The sequence below is a fragment of the Corvus brachyrhynchos genome, unplaced genomic scaffold (genome assembly GCF_000691975.1).
Source record: "Corvus brachyrhynchos isolate BGI_N302 unplaced genomic scaffold, ASM69197v1 scaffold92, whole genome shotgun sequence".
NCBI lineage: Eukaryota > Metazoa > Chordata > Aves > Passeriformes > Corvidae > Corvus > Corvus brachyrhynchos.
In genome coordinates, this window is record NW_008236973.1 from 4,338,613 (window position 1) to 4,348,981 (window position 10,369).

The following is a 10,369-nucleotide window of genomic DNA, read 5'->3' on the forward strand; positions in this document are numbered from 1 at the left end:
ATCTCCATTCCTTTAGTGAGGGGAATTTAAGCTTGCAGCCACTCACAAAATGTGTCTAATGTCCACCCGCTCACATACATAAATCATAAAACATCAAGTGTGGCATAGTATTTTTAGCACATGAAAGTAATAGAACATGAAAGTCATGATTGCCACAACAGAAGTCCAGCTTCAGCTCTAATTAATAGTGTATGCTGCCCCAGACACTTCTTGCTTTCTATATATGACGGCGTGCTTCATGCGATGTGCAAGTTAGCTTGATCCAATTCTTAATGGGTACAAGATGCTGCTGTGGCTTTTGTTACCTGTTCTTCATTAGTTATTAGTAACAAAACACTAAAATTTATTGGGTCAGACTAGCTAATTGAAGAAACAAATATGAAAAAACCAGCATATTCCTTTATGTACAAACTACACCAAACAGTCGTTTGCATTTTTATTTTGAAAACAGAACTGAAAATTTTAAAATAGACAGCTTAGAAGACAAAAGGTATTATTATGCATTTTCATATATGCAAATCCTCCTGAAACAGAGTGAAAAACATGCAATACTTCAGCTTTGCAAAAAAAAAAATACTAATGGCCCTACAACCTAGGCTTTATAGTTTTAAAGGTTAAACATTGTTTTCTGTATGGATTTTTACTGTTAAAAAAAAACCAGAAAAAATCACAGATTTTTACAGGTACAAATCTCAGCCAGTTCTTGTAAAACTTTCAGACTCACTCAGTCAGTCTTAAGAGAAGGACAATACCTAGCTCCTTGCAAAAATGCTAATGAAGGTTGGCTTTCCACCCGGAAAACAACTGGGCTCATTGTGGACCTCAATAACAGGATGTAGTTATAAAACTGAAGTTTTACTAACCCACTGATGAAACACCAACCATGCAAAAGATATTACAGAGTACATAATAAATATCAGAGGTTTGATTTCTTTGACTGGCAAATACAATGTTACTGTACTGTCATTTCTCTAAACTGTTGTAAAATCATTATTATATATACTCCAGTCAAAGAGTCTAATAGCATGACTATTTCCATCATCACTCAGAGTGGTCATATGCAAAAATGAGCAGTCCTTTCCACCTCCTGTCATGCCTTACCCTGCTATCTGCACACTTTTTGATCTAAGAGTATTTTAAATAAGACATATGTAACCTTACTCTGCTGGCTGTTACACTGGTATGAGCCCAGCAAAGCCAGCTGTGTGACAACAGCTTCAATGCTCTGTTCAGTTTCTCCTCCTATCCTAGAACAAAAGGAGTACAATCTATTTGTAAAGCCTACATTTTCACTTGTTCTTGTATTGATAATCTCAAGGCAGATTTAGCACCTCACTTGTAGAGTTCAACTCAGATATCTAAAGATAACCCTGAAGCAAGCTTCCATATCACTAATATTCTTCACATATTATTTCGCTGATCCCGAGAGAGAATCTATAATACTACGAAGGGAATCAAGAAGAGTGAAACTGCAGAAGAAATACACTGTACTTGTGGTCTTGAGAATGAAAAACAGCATTAGAAGTGTTTAGCCTTTGGCCAATAAAAAACTTATCGCACCAACCCTACAGTGCACTATTTGTGTTGGGGACATTATGACAATACAGGATTCCCCACCCTTTCCCTGTGGAGGTCAACTTGGAAATATGAAGCACACATGAGCAGGGGGGGTCCACTCAGAGCCGAAGCTCATCATCCATGCACTCTGCCAACAGAGTGAGTCACACAGGGTGACAGAGTTGAGGTGAGTAACCTCTGCAGATCCCTTTTTTTCCATTAAGTTTAGAAGGAGCCCATATAACTAGCTTGGCATAGATACTTTAACTTTAGACAGTTAAAGCTGAATGAGATCAATCCAAACCAAAACTAAATTACCTCTTAATGGATGGAAATCATAATTTTAAAAGTCACAATGCCAGAGGCAACCCAAGGAGGCTGACAATGGGCTTCTGACTGTGAAGATCAGTGTCTTTCCATGAAGCACTAAATAAACAAGAGGAGATGGAAGATGAGGCCTGCATTCTTTAGAAGGACAAGAAGTACAAAAAATAAACTCATGGTTTGAAAAAAGGGGAAAAAAAACCAAACAAAAGTAAACAAAACAACTAAGACCAGAAAACAAAGCAGGCTGTTTTCAAAAGTAAACTTGAATCACCAAATGTGTTTAATGTAAGGAACCCAGCATGTGGCTGCATCAGAAATATATATTAAGGAATAAATCTTGTGTCTGGAACACATTTCCAAACCATTATTTCTTTTACTGAGAGAACACAGAATATAGAGGGGAGGAAAGGGGTACATGACTCTGACACCAAAAGTCTGTCCTTTCTCAACTGTGCAAGAAAGATTTAAGAGATGAAAACATTTTAGAGAGTAGTCCTAGCAGAGGAAAGGACTTGGATTCCCTTTGAAGACCTGTAACCCTTTCACTCATCACAGAGGGTGCTTGTGGTGAGGACACTGCTAGCAGTCACCAGAGGTAAGTAGTTTACAAGTAGGGGTGGTTACCAAATCTAGAACCAAACCATGAAACTGTTCTTGAGAAAGCACAGAAAATCTCTGCTGGTGTCACTTAAGTGCTGATGAATGGCATCTGTGTATCCCTCACCTTTGGCAATAACACTGGCAATACCATTCCCTCCACATCAGGAAAAACACCAGAGTAAATGCCACAGCCTTTAGAGATCTTTGACAGGGAAAGTTAGTTCCTGCTGCCTGCACACCATGCAGCAGCCAAAATCAGCATTTTCCAAACAACTCAAAGAGCAGTCATCAACAGAAAGAGAGAAATGTCTCATCTGGTAAGCAACTATAAAATATGGAATATGTCTTCTGATAATCTAGTTTACCTGTGATGGAATGTGCTATGAATTTTATGAAGCACTGCTTTGTTCCTGGCAACCTGTAATTTGCCATTCTTCATGCTGGTGTCCTATGCACTGAGGATTATTTTTCTGAGTGATAACTTACACTTTCTCTACACAAATTTCTGCTTGAAATACCAAAAATTGCAGATAACTATTTGATTTGCTTGTCAATAAAAACCAATTTTTGTGTAAAATAAAAATAATCTGCTCTCTGATCAATGCATTTCAACAGTTTTGTGAAAAACATTGGTGTAGGAGTTCCCAAAATAACATAAAAATAAGTTGCATAGTAAAATGCTGTTAGCAAGAGTGTATTCTATGAGCTGATTGGAAAGATACTTTTATTCTATTCAGATCAAATTGAAATATACTACCACAAATTTTACAAACTATGTTTTTCATCACAATTCCTGAAAAACTAATAGTACTTGTTACCCTACGTGGATATCACAAGTCTTATTTTTTGCATATTGGTATTTTACCTGATATTTTAGGAAAGTGGGGGATTTAGCAGTCAGTCTCAGTCACTAAATGTCAGAGAGGGCATGTAGAATTCAAATAACATTTGTATATTTGTTTTCACATAATTTCTTTTAAAATGTGCCCTCTTGCCATATACTGTAGGATAACAACATGTACAGTGGTCTTCCAAGACAACTGCTTGGATTCCAAGAAAATTGCTTAACTTCCTTGGTAATATGTAAGCACCAGGCTTTTCAGAAAGCAACTGCAGTGAGCCAGGCTGCAATCACCAGGCTGGAGACTATCTGGAAACCAAGAGCCATGTGGTGTTATAATCGATCCTAGTTTGCAAGACTTTGTTCTTTCCACTGAAATGCTGTATCTACATGACTGATAGATGCAGGTGATTGATGAAAAAATAGATTTCTTGGGGTACCTTGCATTCTTTTTCCCTTTCAAAAAGACTGCTTTGAAGTAAGCGGCAGAGGGTTGTTTTGAGTGTTTGGGTATTTGGTAGTCAGGTGCAGGAACTGTCCTGCTCATTGCCCTTACGGTTGTGCTTTAAGCATCTCCACACTCACATTCAGTGAAACAGGCTGTAAATCGTTTGTAAAGGAGGAGAGACACAAGTTTGTGCTAATGAAGGGTATGGCAGAAACAGTGCAAGAAACTTTGTCATGTAGTTTTAGCATTAGGTTCAGTATTTTTTTTATATCTTAATTACTTGCTGGGCTCAAGATCAACATTTCTTCAATGGTTTTAAGGATTAAATAAGCTGAGACCCATTACACACCACAGGCATCTTATATTTTGTTGGCATTCATAACTGTACAGTCCAAAATGTTGGCGTATTCTCCCTACTGTTAATGCTAATATTCTGTCTTGCCATTTCTGGGTTTTTTAGTAGACTTTTGGGTCTTGTTACAAGTCCTGAGCATACTGAACCTCTCTCAACAATTCTCCCAAAAGTTTTCTACAAGTTTTCTGTATCTGCCACCAAAATACCCAAGTTGGGTCAACCCAGGAGAATCTGTGGGCTGACCTACCTGCCCACATCCTTCCAGCAGAGCGTTTTCTGTTTCTCTTTTTAAATTCAAGTGTTGATATACAGCATAAATATATATATCAAATATTGCAGATGGGTGATGTTTCAGAAATAATTTCCTGACCTTTTAATAAAAAATTTTAACATTTTACAAATGTAAGGTCCTATATCAATTTCCCAGCTACTGCTAAGGCTCCTATTACATTATTACCTGAGAATATTCCAGTAGATTTTTACAGCATACCAGTTGCACTGGAGAAATAAAAAAGAATTATTCTAACACCATAAATTGGAAACTGGAGGAAGCATAACTCATATTATTCAGATAAATCACATTTTAGATAACAGACAGTCAGCCAAAAGATTGCATGAACAACTCTTTATATTACATTATTTTGTGGGTAAGAAATGTTGAGAAAGCATGAGAGAGCTCAGCCTATATAACTTTTTTTCCAACAGTTTTACAGGTATAAATGAAAATGTCAAGTGCTTCTAATAGGTTAGTTTATGGGAGTGTGATAAGTATTTATAGAGATTGGTCTGGATGCTTTTCCATTAGGAAGAGTACTGTAGAGTTTTTGGCTCATGCTTGAAAGAAGTTATAAACCAAAGTGGGTTCCTCATTCCTCAGCATTTGACATATTCTGATTGCAAAACATTTGCGGTTTTACACGATTTATTGTAAATAATCTCTCCTATAATGTTCACAGCACAATAATTCACAACCCTGAGGCAAGAGAGTTCTGCAGAAATGACATTATATGGAAGATAACTTTTCAGAATTTACCATTTGCACATCATGTTCAGAATCTATAACACATGTAAAGAGGTCAAATCCTCATTTTTCAAATTTTTTTCTATCATTTTGTTGTATTTTATTAAAAATAGTTACAGCCAGCCTAATAGCTTGACTGATATCTCAATATGTTACCATATTGCACAGAGGTATAAATTGGAAGTGGGGAAGTCAGATCCTTGGATATAAGATGCCTAGCACTGAGGGCTGTGTACTGAGAACAGGCTTCTTAAGTCTAACAGCAGATGAGACAAAAGGAAAGGCTAATAAAAAGAAAAATTATATGCCACTAAAATTATGTTGTTAAAATGACATATTCTCTTATGAAAGAAAAATTGGTTCACACTTACCAACCTTTAAGTCAAATCTGGAGTCAGCAATTAACTTGTTTTCACCTGTCTTTTTTCACTGTTCCCTTTGAAGGTGAAATTATGATAAATCATTGTTATTAATATTTCTAATGGCAAGAAGAACGTTCTGCACGACTGAATTGGAGTTAGAATCTGAACAATTGGGTCCTGTTCCCAGGTTTACAACCAACTCAGGGTATAAAGCGGAATATACACACTTAATTAAAAGGCTTCTTGTTCTTTTCCCAACCTTTTCCACCCAAACCCCTATGTCTGGAATTTAAAAAAGCTGTTAGAGGAACTCAGATTCCTAAGTGCAAATCCATTATAACTAGTCAGTAAAAATTGTAATAAGATGCCCATTCCATTTAAGGGGAGGAGAAGGGTCCCTATGAGAGGCAACCCACTCTTAAAGGGTTGTAAATCTTAAAAGTAACCCTTTAAAGCCCTTGTAGCTCTAAGGCAGAGGAGCACCCAGAAGAGAAAAGAGTCAGACATGGGACAGATGCTGTGGTCCTTAGGAATGGCTAGGGCTGGGGCAAATCACCCAAAAATGAATGGTCGCTTTGAAACCCTGTGATTTCTGCAGGCTTATGACAGAGATTTCAGTAAAACTCAGCTTTCTCCCATTTGCTCCATGTTTTATAAGTTGCCATCCTGTGGGAGATGTTGCAAGGGAAGTATCTCTAGTTTCACCCTAGTCTGTAGGGAAGGTCCAAACTTCCCAGGAGCAAATTGGGTATCCCAGTTTAAGGTTACAGATATGCTGACCCAACACTGCCTGAACAAGGAAGCCAAGGACACTGACCTAGCACACTCCCGTTAAGAAAGGCTGAATACATCTGTGTCACACAGTGTGGTCTGCCTGGATCAGTGCCTCTCCCAAGATGAAACAAGGGACAACAAAGAAGAACAAAGCTGAACTTGGTGAAATAACAAATTCAGAGTGGTCTGGCTCAGCAATTTATACTCAGAAGCCCTAGGACCAGAACTCACAAGATCATTACAGCCAAAGACCAGTGTTATCAAGCAATAGCTGTTCACGCTAATCAACATCCTGATCAACATCAGCATACCAACATTGTTTAGTATGGCTGTAAAATGAGAAATCTTCAGCTTTCTTTCAAATGAACAGTCTTTACAGAGCCTCTTTTATTTGCTAGCTAATGAGACCAATTTCACCTCCTAGGATGATGCTTTGCCTGTTCAAGTATTTCTTCAAAAGCGGCTTCCCTTTATATCCACCCAGGATTATATTCTCCCCGAGTTTTTACCTTTATATGTAGTTTAATTCATACCCTGACCTTGCAGTGAGTACTAATACATCTCTTTGTTCTCTAAGACAAGCATTTCTTTTACCTAGCATGAAGCACAGGGCTAACAGGTTAGGTCTCTCAGCAGACTAAGGCTCCTCGAGTCATTTTGATAATGTTTAGAAAGTTCAAGGATAGCAGTGAAATTAAACCTCAATGATGCTTTCTTTAAAACTGGGAAAGAGCTATCACCCAAAACTCAAGCACATGCACTTTTCTGTATAACACAGGAGGCAGAATTCTTGCACCCTCCCAGCAAGAACAAAATACATATGTGAGATCTAGAGCTTTAAGGGTTGCATTTAAATCCATATTTCATATAAATAAATAGACTACTTTACAGAAGCATTGAAATACCAGCTTAAATTCCCCTTACTACCACCAGGAACCTAATTCCCAATCGAGAAAAAAAAAGAAAAATTAAAAACCTTTCAAAGCAGGTCCTGCTTGTATCCTCTTCATGGGATCTGACTGGCTTGATGTTTTCATGATAGGTGTTCTGCAGAACCTGAACAGTTGTTCTCTTTAAATGAGCCACAAAATTATGAAAAAGAACTTCAAAAACTGAGCAAACTGTAAGCCCTTTTGTGCTGAACATGCAGACAACTAAAGATAGTGCTCTGCAAGATCTGAGTTGCCAGGGCTCTGCTCCTCCCAAGGGATTAAGCCTAATCCCTAATGATGGCGCTCAAGAGTGTCAACACTGATTATTCAAATTCTGATCATCTCAGCCTGTGAGACAGGGAAAGTTTGGGGAACTGCTGAAGAAAGGGAAACACTGAGGAAGAGTGCTAGGAGATGCTCAGGAGAGCAACACAGAGAATAAATAGTGCTCCCCAAATCTACATTGTGAGCACACGCTAAATCCCAACACAGGTGCCTAAATAATTGTGGTGTCTCATTATTTGGCTCCTGGAAGAAGGTGTTGCTATGTTTCATCTTTGTATGTAATTTTCCAGTAACAGCAGTGGGAAATTCTCTTTGGATTAAAGTGGGCCAAAGTCCTGAATACAGATCCCTGCCCACAGGCCATAATTAGAAATGGAAATTGGCCACCTTCAAGTGATGGCCTGACCTCCCTGAGTTGTAGCGAGTGACCGGACATCGTTGTACCAGCTGCTGAACAGCTCACTTATAGGGAGCTAGGTGTAGGTACTGAAGGTTAAAGCAAAGATCCAAAACCTGAAAAAATAACACCATTAAAAATAACGAAGGTTTTGGGTGACACTTTTCAAAGCATGCAGCAGGAGATGAACAGATGGAGCCTGTGTGTATTTCCAGTGTTGTGTTTTGAACTTTTAGCTTAGAAGGCCTAGGGGTAAAATTAACACTTAATACATATGAAGTTTTCAAATATTTATTGCTTTGAAAGAAATTGCTCCTAAATAAAAGGAAGAGTTGACACCAGTCAAAATAATCCCAGAGAAACATCTTTGTCCAATCCTCAGGAAACCTTGCCATTTTTGTTACCCTGCTCTCCCGCCTTTCCTTGTCATTGCTTATTTGTTTGCATACCTATGCTCATTTATTGTCAGCCCTTAATAATTCATCTCAAATTACCAAGTCTCCATCATTACAAAACATTCACCATCCCTCCTCAGATCAGCTGTGCAGGCTCAGATGAACAGCACAGTAACAAACACTGCATGTACTCTGCAATTTTTGTCTAAATTGCCTTGGCACTTCAGGTGAAATTCATCCTGCGTGGCTGTAGCATAAGGAGAGCAGGAAAACCTAAAGGTCAGACTTTTGAATCTTCCTTCTGAGCACCACCAAATGCCTATGTGCAAAGGAGATTGACTTTCATCTTCATCAGCCACTGCAGTGGCAGTTCTGAATCTTCTAAGCAGCCATCAACAATGATCCTTGAAGACAGCAGAAGATTAATGAGAGGTTCACCTCTCTGAATGTCAGGCACAGAGTTCATTGTCTCTGGACTCCTTTGTCAAATATAAACATGCAATATGCTCCCAATATTATTTAGAACAGAGTATTAGGGATCAGTAGGGTAAATCTGAATATCTTCAGCAGTATTACCAGCCAGGCAACATTAATCAGCCTAACAATGTTAGTTAGTGAAAACTGGGGTTTGAATTGAGGCATACTGCTGCACAGAAAAGTGACATATAAGCCAAATCTATCCGTGGCCTGGAACAGCCAACCAGAATGGTGACTCAAAAGCACAACTGAGTCATGGGTCAGCCTGACAAGGCTGCCCTTGACCCTGTATGCACCAGCACTTGTAGGGCACAGGAGGGTCTGAGGTGTACAAGAGCTTTCCGCCGCTTCTCTCTCCTTACTACAGGCAGGGTAAGGGACAACCTACTGCTCCCCATTTGGCCAGGAGAAGCCAGCACAAGGTCTGACAGCTCAGATATTAACAAGGTCTGATGGAAGAGCAACATAGGTCTATCCCACACCAGCCTGAGATTCAGCTCAAATGTTAAAAGGACAGTGCAAGAGAGTAATCAAAACACAAATCTTGCCTGTAAAAAATTACAGATTTAAATCTAAAATGTTGTAGGCATGTTGACTCTGTATTAACATTGTGATTCTGATGTCATTAAAAAGAATTATATTCAGCACCCCTCCTCAATGTTTAATTATCACAAGCATTGAAGCAAGGCATGTAACACCACATCCCATAGTACTTAACGGGAAAATAACATATTGTCACTGTACTTATGGCAGTCTACTTCAATTTCATAACATTTTTAAATCAGCAAGGAGGAGGAACATAAAAAGAACTGAATGATGCTGTCAGACTTAAATGGATGCTTGCTGTTACATTTATAAGAGTGGAATACCTGAACACAGGGTAGATTGCTTCTTTATAAATGTGTACAGCAATAATGCTGGAGAATGTGTCGTGGCAAGGATACTCAACTGGTCAGCTTTTTATTCCTCAATTAAAAAAAATAACAATCTTTTCACTACAATTTTCATAGTGTCAAAACCACATTCATGCTGTGTCTTTGTGGATCTATGTAAAACAGGCTTGACCCCTGAAGTCACTTTTTAATAATTAACTCTCGCTAAGTTCATTAAACACTAATTGAAGCTACAGAAGAAAAAATTGTGAAGTATATGCAGACAGACAGAAACACAAAATGCGATTAAAGATACTGACTGCGGTATATACGTGCAATACAGTACATGTATTATATAGATTTCAAATTCACTTCCATAAAGGTTTTTAACTCTTTTGTACCACGGTAGATTCTACCATGTTCAGTGCTCCTAAAAGTTTTATTTATAAAGAGTTGCAAGCTAAACTTCATGGACATCCTAACCAATAATCTTTGGAAAGCTTTAGAGAAGTAGACTCCAAACTGTACAAGATGCAGCCCCTGAAACGTCTTTCAGTGCTTTGAAATGAAATAAAAAAAAAATAAAGAGAATCAACAGTCTTGAGAGTCCACATTTTCACATTGAATATAATTTACAGATTTCTATGAAAACATTAATTTAAATATATATTTGACAGTTTTCAGTATTCACAGACAAGTTACTGAAAGTTCGTTTAATTCACTCAA

The 10,369-nt window shown here is 38.1% G+C and overlaps 1 long non-coding RNA gene across 6 annotated transcripts in view; it reads right to left on the reverse strand.

Annotated features, from left to right (window-relative positions):
• Positions 1 to 7,478, reverse strand: part of LOC108445283 — a 49,092-nt gene extending 41,614 nt beyond the window's left edge. For 2 of the 6 annotated variants that reach the window (XR_001860091.1, XR_001860095.1), the window contains exons 1-3: positions 7,262 to 7,478; positions 5,525 to 5,585; positions 4,586 to 4,626 (exon numbers count right to left, since the gene is read on the reverse strand). This is a non-coding gene — a long non-coding RNA (uncharacterized LOC108445283). Of the gene's footprint in view, positions 1 to 591; positions 1,984 to 4,585; positions 4,627 to 5,520; positions 5,586 to 7,261 lie in introns of those variants that run through there. The other 4 variants (XR_001860093.1, XR_001860089.1, XR_001860094.1 and 1 more) reach the window with 3 other exon arrangements.
• Between the last annotated feature and the right edge of the window lie 2,891 nt (positions 7,479 to 10,369).